This window comes from Pteropus medius, unplaced genomic scaffold, assembly GCF_902729225.1.
Source record: "Pteropus medius unplaced genomic scaffold, Ma_sr-lr_union100, whole genome shotgun sequence".
In the NCBI taxonomy this organism is placed as follows: Eukaryota; Metazoa; Chordata; class Mammalia; order Chiroptera; family Pteropodidae; genus Pteropus; species Pteropus medius.
The window spans coordinates 16,180,685-16,202,940 of record NW_024351729.1 but is presented as its reverse complement, the minus strand read 5'-3'; the positions used below and the strand labels follow the sequence as shown (position 1 = coordinate 16,202,940).

Genomic DNA, 22,256 nt, shown 5'->3' with positions numbered 1-22,256 from the left:
TACACACTTTTTTTGGTTTATATACATACAGTTAAAATGTTTTTTTTAGTTCTCTGAATTTTAGCATGTGTATAGATTTATGCAACCACCAATGCAATTGTGATAACAGTTCCATCACTACAAAAACTCCCTCATGTCCTTTGTAGTCACACTTACCTTGTAACTCTAACCCTGGCAACCACTGCTCTGTTTTGTTATTATAGCATTGTTATTTTGAGGCGGTCACATAAATGGAATCATATAGTATGTAACCTTTTGAGAATGTAACCTTTTTTCTCTTAGCAAAATACATTTAAAATTTATTCACGTTGCGTGAATTAATAGCATGTTCCTTTTTTTAGTGCTAAATAGTATTTTACCGTGCGGATGTCCCACAATATATTATTTTACCTGATTAAGAACATCTTGGTTGCTAAGATTAAATACCTAGGAGTGGGATTGTCGAGTCAGGAAAGTAAATGTATATTTAACTTCATAAGAAATTGCCAAGTTGTTTTTCCAGTACGTCTGTGCCATTTTGCCTTCCTACCAGCAATGTAAGAGATCCGATTGCTCTGCATCTTTTCCAGCACTTGCCATTTTGTTCTAACAGGTATGTAGTGGTATCTCATTGTGGTTTTAATTTACCTTTCCCTAATGTCTAATGATGACGAACAACTTTTCATGTGCATATTTGCCTTTCAGATTTCTTCTTTGGTGAATTAGCTATTTTTTAGTTGGGTTGCTTATTATTATTATTATGATTTTTTAATATTGAGCTTTGAGAATTTTTTATATGTTCCAACACTGTCAGGCACAAGGCAAAGCCAGGCTGACAGATTCAGCCAGTAAAGGAACAATGAGTCTTTTTGAGACTCAGTTTATTGCTTACACAGAGAGTAAAAAGACAAGAAGCCAAAGGTGTCAGTTCTCTGTGGTCTTTGCACAGGATGACACTGAAACACAAGAGGCTGGATGACTGCAACAAGAATGATGGGACACTAGCTGAGGAGTCCATTGCATGATGCTACTAAGCCATTTTATAGCTGTAGGCGTGCCCTAAGGGTGGCGAGGCGGAAAGCCTCAGACTCCATTAGAACTCTTAAAACAAGAAAATGCCTCAAGACAGCCCATGTGGTAGATAGGGAAGCAAGTGAGAAATGGCCTTGTAGCATCACCTTACAAGTCCCATGCTTTCACGTCCCAGGAGGGTCACAAGGCATTTTGTTGAGATTCAGCTGTTGTTCCAGTTTTGCCTAAGTGGTCTGAGTGGAAATGCACAAAGTCATCAGGCTCCGGCTGTTGCCCTGTAGATACAAGTCCTTTGTCAGATATGTGATTCATAAATATTTTCTCCTATTTTCATTCTCTTGATAGTGTGTTTTATAGAGTGAAAGTTTTTAATTTTTATGAATTACAATTTTTTTTCCTTTTATGGATCATGCATTTGGTATTATACCTAAGAACTCTTTGCCCAAACTCAAGTCATAAAGTTTTTCTCCTATGTTTTCTTTTGAGAACTTTATATTGTAGATCATTCATTTAGATCTATGTTCCATTTAGTAATTTTTATAAAATGTGAGGTTTATGTTGAGATGCAGTTCTTTTTTTTACATATAGTCTAATTCTTCCAACACCACTTCTTGGAAAGAGTATGCTTTTTTTCATTGACTTGCCTTTGCACTTTATAAAAAATCAATTGACCATATTTGTGTGGGTCTATTTCTGGCCCCTGTAGTGTTTCATCGATTTATATATCTTTCTCTTTGCCAATACTGTACTGTCTTGGTTACAGTATTTTTACAAAAAGTCTTAAAATCAGATAATGAGATTCCTCCAACTTTGTTCTTTTTCAAAATTGTTTTAGTCATTCTAATTCCTTTTCTTTTCCATACAAATGTTTAAATCAACTCGTCTATACGTTATAAAAAGAAAAAGCCCTGCTGAAGTTTTGATTGGAATTGCAGTAAACCTATAACTCACTTTGGAGGGTATTGCCACTTGTACTCTGTTGAGTCTGCCAATCCATGAAGAGAGAAAGTCTCTATTTAGGTTGCCTCTGATTTATTTTTTCAACATTTTGAAATTATTTTCATTACTAAAAATCATACCTTTCTGCAGTCATTTCCTTAAATCTGAACTTACCAGAAGTTTATCATAACATATCTCAAGAGAAGTTATGTTTCACTTTACAACAGAAAATTGTATTAGAATTTTTTTCTGTTGCAAGAAACAGAAAAATCAAATATGGCTTAGAAAATGAAGAAAGGTTTCACACAACTGGAAAGCTCAGAGTTAGGGCAGACTCCAAAGCTAGTTGACTAAACAGCTTATTTGTCACTAAGGACCTACTTTACCAGTTGCTTTTCATCTCTGTGTTCTGTGTGTTATGTATAGTGTAGACCTATTTCTAAAACTAGGTCATCGGATAGGCTTTCTTCTTCATGTCCAGAGTGAATATACTTATACCCAGCATTTTGGACATAAGTGCTGAAATTCACTCTCATGGGGCTAGTTTTAGTCACATGCCCAACTCTGAACCACTGATTACGCCAAGGGAAATGGAATGTATTGATTGGCTTAGGCCAAGTAGGGCCCACTTTGGGACATGGAGTAGGAGCAGATTCAGTCAAAGCACATGAGATGTGTGGAGGGCTGGATACTATCATGAAAATCAAAATATTAGGAAAGGGGAATTATGGAATAGAAACCGAATAGGCAACTAGCAAATACTATAAAAACTACAAACTAGATCCTGGTTATTGGGATTAGTGCCTGGAAATTTTCACATCTCAAATGAGATCCAGTCTCATCTGTCGATGCCATTTAAAAAACTATATTTATGTGACTTTTGTAGTACAGAGTTTCAATATTCATCCGTGCACAGATCTTTCTGGGTACAATAAGAAGTTTATATTTCCTGGTTCTTTTGTCATTTGGCAGGACTGTGTGACTAGTCCTTGCCAATGGATTATAGATGAAAGTGACAGTGACATGTCTTATTCTGAGGCAGCAATTGTAAAAGTGCCGTAGGGGTGACATAAGATCAAAATATGGAATACAAATCCAACATACATAAGACAAGTGTTCTGAAAAGTTAGCTGTATCTGCAGCAAACTTTGTATGAGATACAAATAAACTTTTTTGTGTTTGTTAAGTCACTGTGACTTTGGGGTTGTTACTGTATCATAACCTGGCCTATCATGCCCAATACAACTTTCATATGTTATTGTACATGATATATAATTGAGGAACTAGAGCTAGTGTTATAATATATAACACTTTCAGTGACCCCAAGAAATTGCTATGATGTTCACATTTCATATGAAATTAATCAGAATGTTGGGATACTTTTTCAATTGTAGTGATTTCTGAGCCAGTATTTCTGGATATGTCTGTTTAATGTAAAGGTTTATGGGATTAGTGTTCCAAAAAGAACACTTTTATCATTTCACTTATGCAAAATTCTTCAAGTGTTCTGCTAATACCTACAGAATAAAATTTATAATTCTTATTTAAACTTGCATCAAAGCTTTCCATATTTTGGTCCTCACCTACCTTTGCAGAATTGTGTACTATTCTTTCTAATGGCATCAATGTGTTCAGCATTCTTAACAATCCTGGGCACAGCCACAGAGCCTGAAGAAGGGAATGTAGTTCAAAAAATCTCCTCCCCTACCAGAACTCACTTATTACATTTAGCGGACTGGTTTTAGGCATTTTGCTTTGGAAACTGGTGAAGACCATTGCCTAACCAACATCTATCCTTTCTTCCTAAATAATAATCCCTATATTATCGGAGGTGACAGTGAATTCAACTTTAGCTGCATTTCTTGGTCTCTGTTGCAATTAGATATAACCACGTGATTGATGAATTGTTGAGAGGGACTTTAGGAGAGGCAACTTAAAGGCCTTGTTTGCCTTCTATCCCTTTCCTGCCACCTGCCTGGGAAGTAGATGTGACGGCTAGAGTTCCAGGAGCCGCCTGGAACTGTGAGGTAACTTTGAGGCTGGAGACAGAAGAGAATACGAGAAAAGAGCCTGGGTTCCTGGTGACCTCATGGAGCTGTTATATGAGACCAGAGCCATCAACCTCTAAACTTTATTTTTTTAAACCATGTTTTATTGAATCTTATGTGCACCATTATTTATATATTATTAAGAAAAAGCCCACTGACAATAAAACCGATATAATGCTTTCTTATTGCATCCATACTAAGGTCATTCCAATTGCAGAAATGTTAAATTGTGAAAAATAATGTGTCTTAGAATCAGTAAATTATAAGAGAGAGAATTAACCCTTAAATACTTAAGCCATCACTATTTTGGGCTTTTGGATACTTTTCACACAGGCTATCTGCATCCGAACTGATACTGATTTAATTTTTTCTGCCTGTATGTTTTGCATCTGAAATCCTTGAGATTTCTGAGTCAACCTTCGTCTGAGAGTTCTTGTTTTAAAAATCAACTTTATTGACGTATAATTCTCATACAATAACATGTGCCTGTTTTAAGTATACATTTTGATGAGTTTTGACAAATGCATGCACCCATTTAACTTCCACCAGGATCAAGGTATAGAGTCTTTTTATCACCTCTTATGCCCATCCCACTCAAATCTCCCCACCTCAAGCCTAAGCAACTGCTCATGTGCTTTCTGTCATTATAGGTTAGATTTGTCTTTTGTAGAGCTTTACGTAAATATAATCACAATATTTACTCTTTTGTATTTGGCTCCTTTCAGCATGCTGAGACTCATCTGTGTTGTCCTGTATATCAATAATTCATTTCTTTTTTATTCCTGAGTAGCATACCATTATATTGAAGTATCACAATTTGTTTATCTTTTAACCAGGTGATGGATCTTAGAGTTATCTCCAATTTGGGGCTATTGCAAATAAAGGTGCTAGGGATATTTATATACACAGGGAGACTTTTTGGATTCCCCTGTAACCATGGGTCAGTTCTGACCATTCTTGTACCCTGCCCTAGTTCTAAGAATCTTATAGCTTTTGCTACTTACACCTACCCTTTGTCTGCTTGTGATACTGACTAGAGCTAAATCTATCCTGAATAGGAATTGTCACCTTGAGCCCTGATGCTTCTCCTATTCCACTTTCTAAACATGATCATAAAAAGAAGGAATTACATATGCTTGAATATGACAGTGGAGGACAGTCACCCTAGGCATGGAAATATTGAGGAATAAACAGTACAGGCCTCCAAACTAGCTTTCTATTCTATGAGAGGAAGTGAGGAAAAAACTCTGGCTTTGGAGCTAGGTAGGTCTGTCTTCAAATCCAAGATTGGCCATATCTTAGTGTGAGAATCTAGAATACAATACTAACCTCATTTTTTTTGACCTGAAAAATGAATAGAACTCTCACTTTGCAGAATGTGAGAATTAAATGCATATACATATTCAGTCAACAAATATGTGTTGACAACGTACATGTGCCAGGCTCTGTCCTAGGCTCTGGGGATACAGCAGTAAGCAAAACAGCAAAAGTGCCTGACCTCATGGCGCTTACATTCTAGCCTAGGTATCAAAACAATAAAAACAAAAGAATTAAAATCTATGTTATGTTAGATGTCGACAGGTGCCATGGAGAAGAACAGAGCAGGAGCGGGGAATAAAAAAAAGCTGGGCTTTGTAACTTCACCTTGGTTGTGAGCTGTTTGAGTCTAGGGTATAATCTTTCTTGTGTATCACTAGCATTTATCACAATGTCAGCTGTATATTAAGTGCCACATTCCTGTTTCCTGAATAAAAGGCCTGAAGAAAAACAGTGTTGAGGAAAGAAGTTTATCATGAAATCATTGTAATGTAGCTTACCTGGACACTTTCACAGGCTTCTAGACAGGTAATAATCATGTCAGCAAGAATGGTGCCCTTCCCTTCTCCTTGCTCTTGCCAAGACTCCTAGCCAGTTATATATTTTTTCTTGGAAATCAGAATGCTTTTAATGAACTTTCTGAATAATGACATATCCTTGATTAAAAAAAATATGTCATTCTTTAGGCTTTTGCTGAATGATAAATGTAGAAAACAATTTGACAAATAGTTCAGTATGCCAATTTTTGTATTAAGAAGCTTTGATAGTCTACAGTTTCTGAAAAACTGGCATGCATTTCCTACCCCCGCTCCTCCAAATTCCCATTATTTTTAAAGTATACACTGAATACAAAAGGAAAAAGAAAATGTTATTTGTATGATGGCTTGATAAATTGAAATGTTTATTTAAGGTCTGAGAATTTGGCAGATTGCAGGACTATACGATGAAAATATAAGCAGAATTGCCTTTTGAATTATTACTTATGTAATTACACAGTTTAATACCTATGTCATCTACTATGAATTCCATGAGGGCAGGAACTTTGTTTACTGCTACATCTTTGGCACTGACCACATATATTTGACAAATATATAAATATTTGGTTTAATAATTGATAATTATTTCATAGGAGAAAACCGTATCCTCACATAATTTGATGGCACTACAATTCCTTCAGGTTAAAATCTGAATTCCTGTTATTCAATATTTACTTAATCTAGTTGACAATGTACATTAATATGAGATATGCAACCTTTACTCAAATTCAAAGATACTATCTCCTGAACTATTGATGCCTTGTCTTCTTTCCCTGCCTAAATTCTTTTAAAATGTCCCCTCAGATAAAAAAAATGTTCCTTTAAGCTATCTCAACACATGCTTATTTGACTTCTCAGACTGTTAATTAAAATTTTAAGTGGGGGGGCGGGGGGGCAGGTGGGAGACTGGGGTGAAGGGTTGAGGAAGTACAGATTAGCAGTTGATGGTCACTGGGATGAGTAAGGCATAGGGAATGCAGTCAGCATTACTGGAATGGCTAAGTGGTAAGCCATAGAGAAAGAGCAATTAGGGGGATCATTTTATAAACTCTATATATGTTTAACCAGTGTACTGTATTCTTGAAACTAATAAAATTAAAAAAAATTAATGCCATTTTTGCATTTCTGTTCCCATAGACTAGGACAGCCCTCTCTGAATATGGTAGATATCCAATACGTAGTTGTTGATTTATTTTCAGAACACATCATTAGTTTATCGTTATTATTCCAATAACAGTAAATCTATTTCCCAAAACTTCTTTATCCCATATGAAGGTGAAATTGTTTTGAGCAATTAAAACGCATTCTCGCCTATAAATGCAGCTTGTCATAAAAATTACTGCAGTGAAGTCACAATCTACTATAAAGACCAGTAACAAGCCGGTTATTTTCCAATTCCAATAGTCCGGTATATCTTATGCTTTAACTCCAATCCCTTGGATTCTTCGCCCACCCCACACCATGATCTAATCCAATTAGTAAGTTTGATATGATGGTATTTGTCTTTCTGGATCCAAAATTCTAGTGCGCTTCATTCCTTAACTCATTCCATGTGTAAATTCGGAGTTTAGGAAAGCCCGTAATCCAACATCTTAAGAGCTAAATTTAGTGCTGTCTTAAAAAAAATAAAAATGAGTGCGTGGCTGGAGAAATGCCGGGTGGTAGTTTAGTGGTAAGCAGAGTGCTGGGCCAGGTGCGAGACTCTCAGAGATGTTTTTTATGTGTCCCTGGCTAGCTATCTACGCATAAAACTCCTTTTATTTGACTGCGCTACTGCAGAACGGAATGAACGCCAACGCCATTCACACCAGCTTTGTACAGCTTTAAAACTGCTCGAACTGGCGGCTCCTGATTTTTACCATAAAACGAGCCAGTTGGATCCAGGGCAGATTTGTCATCCTAGTTCAGGGGCCCTTGGGAGCCGTACAGAATTCTGACCAGGTTTGAGCACACAGCCTCAATAAAAGCAAACGCACAGAGACACGTAGACTTGGCAACTGAGACAAAGCTTTGTTAAAACTTGCCCCTCTAGCGGCAGGACGGGAGGCTCAGGACGCCAGGAGTCTGCGCAGCCGCCGCGCGGGCCGCAGGGCGTAAAGCAGCCTTTCTCCAGCGCTGTTTTTTCTGTAACAGTGGTACAGAAATAGCAAAGCAGGGCGGGAAGTCGCCCGGCCGCGTTTTTGTTGTGTTTGTCTGTTTTTCCCGGCTGGCAGCGGGCAAGGGGAAGGAGGAAGCAGGAATGACCCGAGACGCGCCCCGAGGGAGTCGCAGCGCCCCTGCAGCGGGGCTCGGGCGTCGCACTCCAACCACTTCCAGAACGCCCCGACCTGCTTCCGCAGACCCCGCCCCTGCCGGGGTTTCCCCACCACCCACTTCATTTGCATGGTGCTGCCCCTCCCCCGCTGCCATTGGCCCGGACCGCGCCCCGCCTACTGCCCCTCCACCACCACAGGGTTCCGTCCCCCGAGCCGCTCGGAGCTGCGGACAGCTGGCGGACTGTTAAACCGCGGCGGCGGCAGCGGCCGGGGTGGGACCGGGGCGCGCTCTGGAAACGAGTCAGCGGCGCCCTGGGTGGGGGGAGGCGGGCGGGCAACTAGAGATCACCTCAGCAGCCCCCACCACGGCCGGACCGAAGGTGCGGCGGCGGAGGGGAGCCAGGGCGCCCCAGCAGGCGAGTGGCCGGCGTCTCAGTGGCGGGCTAAGGGGGGTGGGTCTCCTCTGCTGGGGACGGCGGCAGCGCGGAGAAGGGAGAGCGAAGACTGCCGGGTGGACTTGCGGGCCAAGCGACCGACCAACGACCCCCTCACCCCCCGAATCTTCTGGGCTGTTGGACTCTGGGTCCCGGCACAAGATTGCGCTCTAGGGCAGGGGTCGGACCCCAGCCAAATTTAAACGGCTAAACCTAACAGCTTTGGCAGAAGCGGAGGGGAGGGGAGGAAAGGGGTGGAGGGAGGGGTGGGGGCGGACCTAGGCGCGGTCACGTGGTGCAGGGGCGGGGTTTGGCAGGCCTTCCTTTTGTTTTGTCGGGCGCGTGCGCAGAAGGCAGAACACGTGGTCTGGGCCTTCTTGCGTTGGCTGCCGCGCCTCAGCGAGTGCGGTTGTAGTGACCGTCGGTTTGGGGGAGCTGAGAGGCGGAGCCGGCTGTTAGATGTGACCCTTGTTTTATTTATTTCATAATTTGTTTTAGGCAAAGGTTGATTTGGCTTTTCGAATTAGATGGGATGGATGTGGGGAATCTAGAGAATTAGGATGTTTTTAATTTGTCGCTTCTTGGTGTGCTAAAGGAAAGATGTTGCTGGAAAATTTTAGGTTATTTGGTGTTTGGTAGCAAGAAATAAGACGTATTTGGGGTCATTAAAGAAACCGCTAGAAAGGAAGACGCCAGCTTTACAGCCAAGAGGGAAGGCACTGGATAGAGACGTTCTTGTAATGTTTTCTTGCTGAGAAAATTAGTGTTTGGTTCTTTTCTCCGCCCTCTTTGTCCTGGACAGATACACTCCCTTCCCCTCTGGTCAGCGGTATGGTGCTTTTTAAAAATTTTTTTTTAAGATATGAGAAGCACATTATTTTTGATTTCCCCAAACCTCAAGTCAACTGGCAAGATTTAAGAGGATAGCTTCTATCGTCTTACTTTAACTGGTTTGCTTAACTTCGGGCCGAGTTTAGGTCAGTAGGAATGTTTTCAAAATACAGGATGAGGCAGGTTTGTTAGCAACAAAACCTCAGATGTTTAGCAATACTCTAGACAAAACTGGCAGTGTTTTTCACTAGGAAAAAGTGACTCTAAAAATAATATTGGAGAAAAACCTGGTGTTGTGGAATGTGATTGCTTGAGAAAGAGGCTTAGCAGTGAGTGGTCTCTGCCGTTTCCAATTCTTATTAGCTGTTTGCTTGGGCAAGTCACAACGTCTCGGATCTCATGCTCTTGTTTTCTCTTGTAAATTGTTTCATACTGTTGTCCCTGCCTTAAGAGATTGTTGTGAAATCAGATGCCTTGTGTTAGTAAAAGTAATTTATAATCTTTACCAACAGTACAAATACAGAAGTTGCCACGTAGTACGGTTTTATAACAAAAGCCAGATTTTGTTTTTTGCCAGTTTTTTTTTTGAAATTAGATATATTTGGATATCTTAAAAATCTGTTGTAACTATTATCTTTAATTGTTCCTCAGTTTCTACCTACTTATTCAGATTAGTGTCAAGGGTGCAGTCATTTTTTTTAATTTAGATACTACTATTTCCCAGCCCTCGAGCAATTTTTTTTTTACGTGAAACTTTTCTTAATCCAGGCCAATAATGCCATTGCTTGTTTTACTTTGTGTATATGTGCGTGTGATATGTGCCTTTTAAAATAAAAATTGCTTATTTTGTTAAATCTTATAAGATAATTTGGAAAATCAAGACAAGTGCAAATAAGAAAAATACAAATACTTTATATCTCTAGATAATTTCCTGTGTACTTTTCCTAAAAATGGGATCATTCATCTGACTACCTCAGAAACATTTCCACGTCATTAATATTGAGAAATTAATATTGGCAGATGTTTAGGATGTTTCTAATGTTTTGCTAGTGTAGATTTCACTATGGAGAATAGCCTCTTACATAAATCTTTGAAAAGTTTTTCCCTTAGAATTGTAAAAGAGGAATTACTGGTTCAAAGAGTGTGCCTTTGTGTGTGTGTGTGTGTGTAACTGTATAAACTCATAACATCACCAGATTACCTTCTAGAACGTTATGTTGATTAATACTAGTGTATGAGTGTGTATCACATTACATCTTTGTTCATAATATGGTATTAACATTAGAATCAAAACCTTGCTTTAATTTGCATAAAGACTTTTTTTCACTTAATGTCAGTGATAAATCTGTTTTCCTAATTTATTGTAAGCTGCTTGAGGGAAAGGAATATATTTCATATTTGACATGCCACAAATCACTTAGTGGGTGCTCAATAAATACTTGCCAATTGGCTATTCACATTTAGCTTTTCCACCTCTGGAAGATCAGGAAATTATGTCTTGCTTTTTTGTCTTACATTGTTGGCAGTATACTTCGTAATGTTAATTCAGTGGTCCATTTATTACTGCTGGTGCGCGGGCACTGATCTTATCACAGTTGTCTATTAAAAGGTCCAGTGAGTTCCCATTGTCCAAATGCTGCATTATCTAGGAGTTCCATCCACCTTTGATGCCATTTATCATAACTTAAACTATTTCATTTCCTTTATTCATTCATTTACCTTGTATGGAATTCACTTAAAAATTTCACTTTGATCATTCTGGTTTCACTTGTAGCCATTTTTTTCTACAAATGGTAATATTGTACTTGGCTGTAGACAGTCTACAATAAAAATCTGAAGACAAATCATAATGAAAATTTTTAATATTTGATAATTTTAAGTTTTTAGAAATACTATTTCTCTGTGGATGTGAAGATTCTCAAGTATTGCAGAATTAAGGAAAATGCATTCATTTATAATATTGAGGGTTTGTTAATATTTTTAATGAAGTTTTTATTGTTTCCATTCCTATTAGACCAAGGATTCCCAAGCATATTTGTAAAAGTAATTAAAAAAATTTTTCTTTGGTAGTAAATCATTAATCGGTATTTAACTATGTTAAGTTAAATTGGAGCCAAAATCTATAGACTGAGCAAATGTGATAGTGTACTTCCAATTGTAAATTTCTGAAACTAAGTTCATGTACACAGAAAAAACAAATGACTCATTTATATTCCTATGAGTCATGCACTTATAATTGAATAGTAATAATTCTGCCTGAATATGACCTGTTTGATGTGTTGTGTGGCCACCCAAGTGGCTTTATCTTTAAATTCTTTTAGTCAAAAGAGCATTCCTTTTTAGGCATAGTTTTCAAAGTGGAAGTTTTTGTTATAAACATTGTTGAGTGCAAAGTACTGAGGTAACTGTACCCTGGTCACGCCAATTACTGCAGTGTTTTCTGCTGTAATTGAGAATGCTCATATATAATATAAAGAAATCTTGAAAACACAACACTATATTTTGTATTTATACCTTCCATTAATTCCTAGGTTTTGGAGGAACAAAATTATACTAACGTAAACTCTTTCTCATTACTTTCATTGTTTTAATTGGATTTTCCCTTATGAGTTGCAAATTAGAAATTGAGTTCCCGGATATTTCAGTAATGTTTGAAAGAGCTGTTCGTGTTTTGCTAAAAGGATTTTGTTTTTTTCTTACTCTTTCTCTGTTGTTATAATGGATCAACTATCTGAAACACATTTAAGTTATAAATGTGGACATAATTTAATATTTGTTCTTTTTTCAGGATTCTCCCATCTCAACATGTTTTGGTAGTTTTTTCACTTTCTTTTACAGATAGAAAAAATATGCCTTCTTTGTGATACTTTAATTCCTAGTTTGTGTTACTGCTCTGCATTTAAGAGAATTGGAATTTCCAGATTCCAGTTGAAAGAGTAAATGTAATGTTCAAGGGTCGATTTGGATAGGATATTTTCTGTGAACTATATGGAATATACATATGTGTGCTTGAATGTAAATCATAGTCAAAATCTGGAACAGTATAGGGATGGAAAATCATATTTGGTCCTTAATTTTTCAATGTTCATACTTAAGAGAAAGTATGATTGTGTAGAAATTATCAGTTTCAGCTCTGTGGACTAGATTAGCAGACTTCTGAGTTTCTTTAGAGAAAGTATGCCAAGAATTATTTGGTATATGTAACCTATATATTAATTGGTACAGACCTGACAAGTGTTATCAACTCTGTTTACATCGTAATTAGCTTGTGTACCGGCATCTTTTTTTCTTTTTTTTCTTTTCCTTCTCTTTGTGCATCTTTGAGGAATGACATGATATTTACTATATCTCATGTCCAAGGGATAAGATTGTATTTAATTAATGCTAAATTTATAAATATGTATGATTCATAAATCTTAAAGATGGTCACTAATGGAAACTTTGGAGACAACACGGGAAGGCTTTTTATTTGTAGTAATACTATCAGAACAACTAATTTCTTCTTTAATTCGCAACAAGTGTTCTTTGGATTGAATTGTAGACCAAAAATTAGAGTTTATGTTATAGACTTACTTTATAGTCCCCTCATTTTTTTTACTAGATTAATTTGATTTTATTTATAATAATGAACTTTAACCAAAAAGAAAAAAAAAGTGTTGATTCTTTGTAGTTTTAAATGTTTATTATTTAAAGGCATAAATCTCGGCTTGTCTTACCGAAATTTTCTCTCTGATTGGTATTTTTTATGAGACTTCTAAGAAAAATGGATATATATTGAGATCTGGACTGTTCACTGGAGGGCTATTTACTTGGTGGATTACCTGTAACAGTTTTAAAACATTTTTTTTTGTCACCCCCAAATTTTCTGGGCTGCAGATGTGCTAAGGAATTATTATTTAGTTATTTTTACTTAAACTGGAATGTAAGTTGAAAATTCTGTTGTTAACAGAATAACAGTGAAATTCATGCCCAGGAGATATAATTGATTTTTGGATTATCTAGAATTGTTACCTCTTGACAGATAATCAAAGTTATCTAGTTGCTTCCTTTTAAAAGGTACTGATATGGTTTCTTAACTTGCAGATTTTCTTCTTAAATTCTGTTAGCTTAACATTTTAGTTTCTGTATGTTGTGGTTAAAAAGAATTTAGTTTTTTTCTCTGTTTTATCCCTTCCAGATTCTTTGGAGTCCCAGAAATTCTTTTAGATTTAGACCTGTTTTGTCTGAGTATCTTGAGTGTATACGAAATAATCATCAAAGATGATGGTAGTACCTTGAGTAAATAGAGTACAGTATTTTAGAAGCTAGAAAGAAATTTCTTAGATTTAGCTAAGATTCAAATATCTTTTTCTCACACAATTATGTGCATAATTAGAAACTGAATAATTAAAAAGTGAATAGTTTAATAGTGTGAATAATTAGAAAGATCAAGATGCTTCTTAGAAAGCTCTTTGAGGATTTGCCTTTTTCATATTCTTTATAACCTTTCATATTCTTTATAACCTATTCTTTATTATAGGTGCCTAAAAATACCAAACACTGTGTTTGGCTAGGAACTTTGGGGTCAGAAATATTTTAGTTAATGGTTGATTACTGTTTAATTAGGGGTACTTTAGACTTTGTACTGTTAACTACAGTAGTTCCTTAATCACTGTGACTATTGAGCACTTGACTAGTCCAAATTGGGTTTTTGCTAAGTGTAAAATAAACATTGGATTTTGAAGACTTAGCACACATACAGAAGAAGGTAAAATATCTTACCCAGATATTTTTATACTGATTACAGGTTGAAGTAATATTTTGTATAGAACGGATTCACTGAAACTAAAATTAATTTCATATGTTTATTTTTACTTTTTAAAATATATCTAGTGGAAAACTTAAAATGACCCGTGTAGCTTACATGATATTTGAATTGGACAGCAATGTTCTATACTAATGTTTCCTAGACTTAAGCTTCCTTTCATAATGAACTATCTCATGAACCTCCTTCCTTGAAATTTTAAAGTAATTTTTTGGCTGGTATTTATTGAAGACACTTATTTAAGGTCTTGCTATGTGTCAAATAATATTCTCGGTTATAGCAGTGAATGAAAACATTCAATTTCTGCTTTCATGTAGCTTTCATTCTAGTGGGAAAATATGTAATAATTTTGAGTAAAAATTTTTAAATATTAGATAATTTGTTGTGAGTGTGCTATTGTATATAATTTTAATACATTGCTTCATTTATCAAGTGATATATGCTATTTAATTACTTATGACATTTATCTTGCTTGGATTCTTTGAACTTCCTGGATCTGTGATTTGATATCTGACATTGGAGAAATTCTCAGTGATTATCACTTCAGGTATTTGTTTATTTCTCTTTTCACCTTGCGATATTCTCATTATATGTAAATACGTTTTGTAGTCGTCCCACAGTTCTTGGATGTTTTATTTTTTTGTCTTTTACTTTTGGAAGTCTGTTGACATATCCTGAAACTCAGAGATTTTTTTCTCAGCCATGTCTAGTCAAGTAATGAGCCCATCAAAGGTATTCTTATTTCTGCTGACCTCTAGCATTTCTTTTTGATTCTTTCTTAGAATTCCCATATGCATCTGTCCTTTCATGTTGTCTACTTTTTCCATTAGAGCCTTTAGCAAATTTGTTGTTTAAATTGTTTCAAATTTATGGTCTGATAAATCCAACATGAGTCTGATTCTGATGCTCTGTCTCTTCAAACTGTATGTTTTGTGTTTTAGTATGCCTTGTAATTTTTTTGTTGAAAAGAGGAGACATAATGTATTGGGTAAAGAGAACTCTAGTAAATAGGCCTTTGGTAAGATGTGGTGGGTAGGGAAATGTTCTAAAGTCTGATGATGAGGTCTGATTTGGGGGGAGCCTGTGCCCCTGGGCTGTGAACTTAACAAATAATCATCTGGTGGGACAGGATGTTAGAGGTGGGTAATTTTGGGTAGTTACCTTCCCCCATGTAGAAGGCTAGTATAGGCTGGAGTTGGGTATTTCTTTAATGTACTTTTAACAAAAAGCAAGACTTTTCAACAGATTTCTTAGAAAATAATATGTCATCTGTTACTTCTTTATCCTCGTTTTGACTTTAGCATTTCATATAGCTGTCCATGTCTTCTTTATATACTTTTAAACAATTCTGTATTCTGGAATTTTCTTCTACCTCACTGACAGACTTTTTAAGTCTCTTTTTAGGGTTCTTCTTCTTTTGTAGCTCATCTCTTTTGCTCAGATGAATCTGAGTTAACCCAAGAGCTTAATCCTGGGCTCTTTTCCCTTTGCTGATATTCTCTCCCTAGATAGATTCCTCTAGTCCTTTGGCTTTAAATACTATCTATATGCCATTGACTCCCCAAAATAATATCTCTAACTATGACTTCTTGCCTGAACTCTATACTTGCTTACCCAACTGCTTCTCCTTGGTTGGCTGATAAGGCACTTCAAAGTCAACATATCCCAAACAGAACTTTTAATTTTTCTTCTTCACCTTCTGTCTCCACAAGTCTGCCCCATTTCAGAATATAGCACCACTGGCCACCCAGTTGCTGAAGCCAAAACCTGAGTTGTATTTGATTCCTTGCTTTCCCTTAAGCCTGACAAAGTCTTAGCTGTCAGAAGTTTTGTTAACTCCACCTTGAAACATAGCCTAGATTTATCCATTTTCGTTTCTACTTCTATTTCCCTAGCCAAACCACTGGCACCATCTCTCCTTTAGATTACTTCAGTATCTTCCTAACTGGTCTCCTTATTTCCATTCTTGGAAGCTTTCTATTCTTCCTGCAGTACAAATTTTTTATTTACAGAACAGCCATAATAATTTTTTTTTTTAATAAAAATGTAAATCAGATCATGTTACTCCCTTATCCAAATATCTTTAGTGGGTTTCCTTTGATTTACATAAAATGTCCATGCTTTGGATTCTATCTCTCTGATCTTATTTTCTATTATTATTTCTCTCTCTGGCTCATTATGTTCTAGACATATCTGCCCTTTGTTGCACAAACACACCGAGTTTATTCCTGCCTGAAAGCTTTCTATTTTTTCCTTGGAAGGCTGTTACCCCAGATTTTGGTTAGCCTGTTATTGTCATTTCAGGTCTCAGGCCAGATGTTACTGATGGAGGCCTTCCTTCATCTACACATGTAAATTCCTACCCCAATGTAGTCATGTTCTATCACCCTGCTTTGTTTAATTTTCATAAAGATATTATGGAACCCTTATTTGATGTTTTCTTATTCTTATATTTATTCTATATCTACTTGGATTGTAAGCTCTGTGAGAATAGAAACCTTATTTTTTATGTTCACTCTCATCTTTCTTGTTACCTAAGATAGTGTCTGTTGCATGTTGTTCAATAAATTTGTATTAACTGGATTATTGAAATTTAGGTTTTAGATTGACTATTAAATGGAGGTCGAAGTCTAGCTTCTTCCAAAAATAGACAAAACTATTTATGACACGATGTTGGCCATCTCTTCATTTCCTGTTTTAAAAAGTCAACTGGTTTATTTTTAAAACTTTTGGAAATTTTTATTGTTTTATTTTTAAAAGATGAAATAAGTTTTCAGCTGCCATTCGCAAGCACTTCTCTATAAATAACATGTTATGGTATGGATAGTCTTGATACACAAATGAAACCAAATGGCTTTACTTGTAGCCAGATACTCTCACTGTTTCGTTTTTTAAATTGGCTTCTGAAATACTGGAGACACCTTTAAGAACTATGAAATAATCGTGATCATGTGGAATATAGTTTATAGAACTAATAGAGATGATCTTGATGTGAATTTGCAGAATTATTTTTTTATGCTCTCAAATTAGTATTCCTTATGCACTTTGCCTCTAACCACTTGTCTATTGTGCATAAAACGAAATAATGCATGATTGAAAATAATCACAACTTAAAACTTATAATGGTTGAAACCATTATTCATAGTTAATGGTAAACTCAGTGACTTCCGGGAGTTTGCACATCTGATTACCACTAACTCCTGAACATACATCTTCTGCACATATATACCAGCGGCTCTCAATTATTATGTTTCAATTATTTTAAAATAATTTTTAAATGTTTATTTTACTTATATTTTAATTTTGTGGAAGTCCAATTTGTCAGTTTTTTCTTTTATGAATAATGTTTTTGATGTCATATCTAAAAAAAATCTTTGCCTAACCGAATGTCACAAAGGATTTCTCATATGTTTTTTTCTAGAAGTTCTCTCATAATTTTTACATATAGGTCTATGATCCATTTTGGTAGATGTAACCATTTTTATATAAGGTATGAGGTATGGGTTTAAGGCTCAGTTTATTTGCATTTGCATGTCCTGTTGTTCTAGAACTACTTGTTTAAAAAGCTCGTCTTTGTGCATTGAATCGCCATTACCTCTTTGTCAAAAGTCAATTGACCAAACGTGTGAGTCTGTTTTGGAGCTCTCTATTCTTCCCATTGATCTATGTGTTCATTTTTTTGCCAGTGCCACACTGTTTTGACTATTGTAAGTAGATAGGTAATGTTAAGCCCTTTAGCTTTGTTCTTTTCCTCGTTTTGGTTATTCTAGTTCTTTTCCCTTTCCATATATATTTTTTATTTAGCTCCTTGATATCAGCAAAAAATTCTGTCAAGATTTTGACTGGGATTGTGTTGAATCTATAGATCAGTTTAAGAAAAATACATATAATAACTATTGAGTAATATAACCCTTGAACACAGTATAGCACTCAATTTAATTAAGTATTCCTTGATTTTTTTTCAGTATATAGATCTTGCACATATTTTGTTAGATTAATATCAAAGTGTTTCATGGTTTTATTTTTTAAATTTATATTTCCAGTTTTTCATTTATAGTATATAAAAACATAAAATGATTTTTATATCTTGACCTTATTTCTCTCTCTTTCTAAACTCTTTAGATTTAGGGTGTTTTTTGTAGCTTCATTAGGATTTTCTATGTAGAAAATTATGTCATCTGTGAATAGACATATCCAGTTTTACTTTTTACTTTCCATTCTATATGCCTTTTATTTCTTTTTTCTTCTGTTCTTCTGGACCTCCAGTATGATGAGGAATAGGAATGGTGAGAATAGACACCTTGCCTCATTCCCAATTTTAGGGCAAAAGCATTCAGCCTTTCATCATTAATTATGAAGTGATCTCTAGGCTTTAGTGTAGATGTTCTTTGGCAAGTTAAGTAATTTCTCTCCTATTCCTAATTTGCTGAGTTTTTTTCTCCCCCTAATCATGAAAATCATGAATAAATTTTGGATTTTGTTAAATACTTTTTCTTCATCTATAATTTTCTTTAGTTTTTTGATATGATAAGTTTCAGTGTTGAACTAGTCTTGCATTATAGAATAAGCCACATTTGGTTGTAACATATTATCCTTTTTATATATTGCTGTGTTTGTAACATTTATTTTAAAAATAATAATTGAAATACATGTTACTACTTATTTCTAAATCCTAGAACGCTTTTAAAAATCATGAGTCGGTTGTTTATTCTTTTAACAAATATCTGACAATTATTGCGTATCAGGTATTGTTTTACATGCTAGAGATTAGAATATTGGACAGAAAGAGGTCTGCCCTTAAGTTGTTTATGTGATATGGAGATAGTCAGAAGTGGTAGAGTTTATAATAATCAGGATATATTGTTATACACAATGGTTATATATTTAAATAATTTAAATGCTTTTATGTTTTATGATAACGTAATGTAACCTTTTTTTATTTACAAGAGATATATCTATTTTCATGAGTTTCTTTTGGCTTCAGAGTAGAGAGACTTACAGGCTAGAATTTTTTACAAGGATACACTCGGAATAGAATACAGAAGAACTTCATATAAATCCTAGACTGGGAACTGTGATGTAGCTGGGCCTTCCAGAGACTAGAACCCAAAAGTCTTCATACCTAACAATATTAGTTATCTATTGCTATGTAACAAATTACCCCCAAATTTAATGGCTTAAAGCAGCAGTCCCCAACCACTTTGGCACCAGAGACCAGTGCTCCTATGAGAATCTAATGCCTGATGATCTAAGGTGGAGCCGAGGTGGTGATGTTAGTGCCAGAGAGCAGCTGCAAATACAGATGAAGTTTTGCTTGCTAGCCCACCACTCACCTCCTGCTGTGCAGCCAAGTTCCTAACATGCTGCAGACCAGTACTGGTTCGCAGCCTGGGAGTTGGGGACCCTGGCTTAAAGCATTTATTTTTCAGTTTCCCTGGGTCAGAAATTCAGGCATGGCTTGGCTGGGTACCTCTGGCTCAAGGTTTCTCAGCAGGGCTGCAATCAAGGTGTTGGCTCAGGCTTCAGTCATCTGAAGGTTTGATTGGGAAAGATTCTGCTTCTCAGTTCACTCACAGGGCTTTTTGGCAGGTCATTGCTATCTGTTGGCTGGAGACAGTTTTTCGCTTTGTGGGTCTTCCAGCTCACAATATGGTGGCTGACATCTCTGAAGGAGAGTGAGTGACAAAATGGAAGCCATGTCACTTTGTCACCTAATTTTGGAAGTGACATCCTATCACCTCTGCTGCATTCTCTTTGCTAAAACAAGTCACTAAATCCAGTCCAAATTCAAGAGGAGAGGATTACACAAGGGCATGAAATACCAGGAGATGGGGATTATTAAAATCATTTTAGAAGCTGCCTATCATACCAAGTAAGCCCTAGATATCTCACCAGTTTTTGTGTGTGTGTGTTTTAGTCTTGTTCTCTACCATAAATATGCCCTTGCCACTCTAAATATACATTTTTTTCCCCTTTTTGCTACCAACTCTAGTTCTTAACAATTAACCTGTGTATATTTGCTCTACCTCATTTTTAGGTTTTCCTTATCCTTAGTTTTTCCAGGGCCTGAGATGAACTGTACTGCCTCATGGTATTTCATCTCTGCCCCTGCTGCTAGCCACTTCAAGCATATCCTTAACACTCTCTTCAAATTTTTGAGTGGGAGTAGATAGGTAGGGAGGGGATATAGTATCTTTTGAATATGACTACTTCATCAGCAAGAACTGTGATTAACGTACTTTCTCTTAGCAATGTAGTTATCTAAATACTATCATAGATGTTTATAGATTAGAAGACATAGGTCATTGAGTTGATCAAATGACATTGAATTCTTAAAAATAATTTCCTGGTATTAGTAGCTTTTTTAATAATTATTTTTCTATTTCTCATAAAAGTAGAGTATAAAATATCCACTAAAACCCCAATAATCTGTTCATTTTTGTTTTTCTCGTTTTGGGGGGGATTTAGGGTAAATGAAAATCTGTTACATGTAAGATTTATTATTTTTTCAGATATATAAAAGTATATACATTTTGACACATACAGAACTTGGAGAGAGGCTTACACAGACATACCTACATTTTTTGAAACAGTAAAGTATAAAAAAGGCAAACATATTTTTTATCACAGAATTAACAACCATTAACATTGGTTTATTTTACATTTAGTGTTTTTCCTCTAAGTAATAAAATTTTGTAGTTAAAATTTTCTTAAACTACTACTCTTACTTTTGTTTCATGGAACTTTCCAGTTGCAACTACTGTTAAAAGTTTAGTGGATATTTTTCTGGTTTGTTTTTCAGTCTTGTAAACAGTTAAATAGACATACATATGTATGTGTATATATATATATATGGTATAGACATACATATGTATGTATATATATATATATATGGTAGGTATGGTTTTGTGTTTGTATTTTATTTACATGGTACCATTCTATATGTATTCTGCACTGTTCTTTTTTTTTAACTACATACTGTTTTTGATGTTTGTCCATATTGTACATATAAATCTAAGTCATTCTTTTTAACTGCTATATAATATTACATCATGTTTTATTATCCATTCTCTTATTGTTAGGCATTTAGGTTGCTTTGAAAGGATGTTTTGCTATTACAAACACTACTCTCCAGTGCACCTGTGAGAGACACATTTTCTACATTGTTATCACACTACTGAGTCAATTTATACAGTCCAAATAGATGTGAGCAATCCTGTTTACTCACATTCCCATAAGTGATATTTTCAAACTTAAAATCTTATTTTCAATTTGGTGCTTGGAAAACTGGTCTCTTGCTTTATTAATCTACATTTCTTTCATTATTGATGAGGTTGAGTATATGTTTAATGACCATTTGGATGTCATCATCTGTGAAATGCCTGACTACTCTATTTTTGCCCATTCATAGGAGTTCTTTATGTATTCTGGATACTATTTCTTTGTCTATTATATGTCACAGATATCTTCTAGTCTGTCACTTGCTTTTAACTCTCTATTTTTTAATTGCATAGAAATTTTTGTGCCTTTTGAACATTCTTGCTAATCTTTGCAAAGAATTAGCTTTTTGGTTTCGCGTTTTTAAACAGGAATTAAGGTTGTACAGTTATAGCTGGCACATTGTATGGGGACATAAAATATGAGAGTGTGGCCATTTAAATGACTTTACTGTCATGTGTTGGAACGGAAGTTATGAAATCATAATTCCTAAGAGTTTTCAAAAACGTTATTGGTAGAAAATTTTTTCACTAACTAGTCGGTCTTTATAATTTCTAATGGGTACTGAATTTTTCTGTTTCAGAGCATATAGTTTTGTATTTTTTCTTTTCATAAAATACACAATTAAATTTGTTAATATGCAGTTAATCCTTAGTGGTTATCTGTAACAGTTCTCTCTATTTTCCAGGCAGAAGTAATAGCCTCTATTACAATAACTGACAACTATTCGTTTATGAAAAAAGAAAAAAATTATTGCTGATGCTTTTTCAGGATAAAATTTTTTGCACGTTGCAGATGAGGCGAGTTTTTTCACTGTCACATTATTTTTAACAGCTATGAAGTTACATACTTTTTTATTTGTA

The 22,256-nt window shown here is 35.6% G+C and overlaps 1 protein-coding gene across 6 annotated transcripts in view; it reads left to right on the top strand.

Annotated features, from left to right (window-relative positions):
* The window catches only part of KANSL1L (KAT8 regulatory NSL complex subunit 1 like), a 121,160-nt gene that overhangs the window by 9,748 nt on the left and 89,156 nt on the right, over positions 1–22,256 (top strand). The window contains exons 1-2 of one of the 6 annotated variants that reach the window (XM_039844662.1): positions 19,527–20,047; positions 22,082–22,193. The exons of 1 other annotated variant lie outside the window; for it this stretch is intronic. The gene's annotated coding sequence lies outside the window, so the exon portion shown is untranslated. Of the gene's footprint in view, positions 1–8,354; positions 8,523–14,697; positions 14,723–19,526; positions 20,048–22,081; positions 22,194–22,256 lie in introns of those variants that run through there. 4 more of the 6 variants (XM_039844661.1, XM_039844664.1, XM_039844665.1 and 1 more) reach the window with 4 other exon arrangements.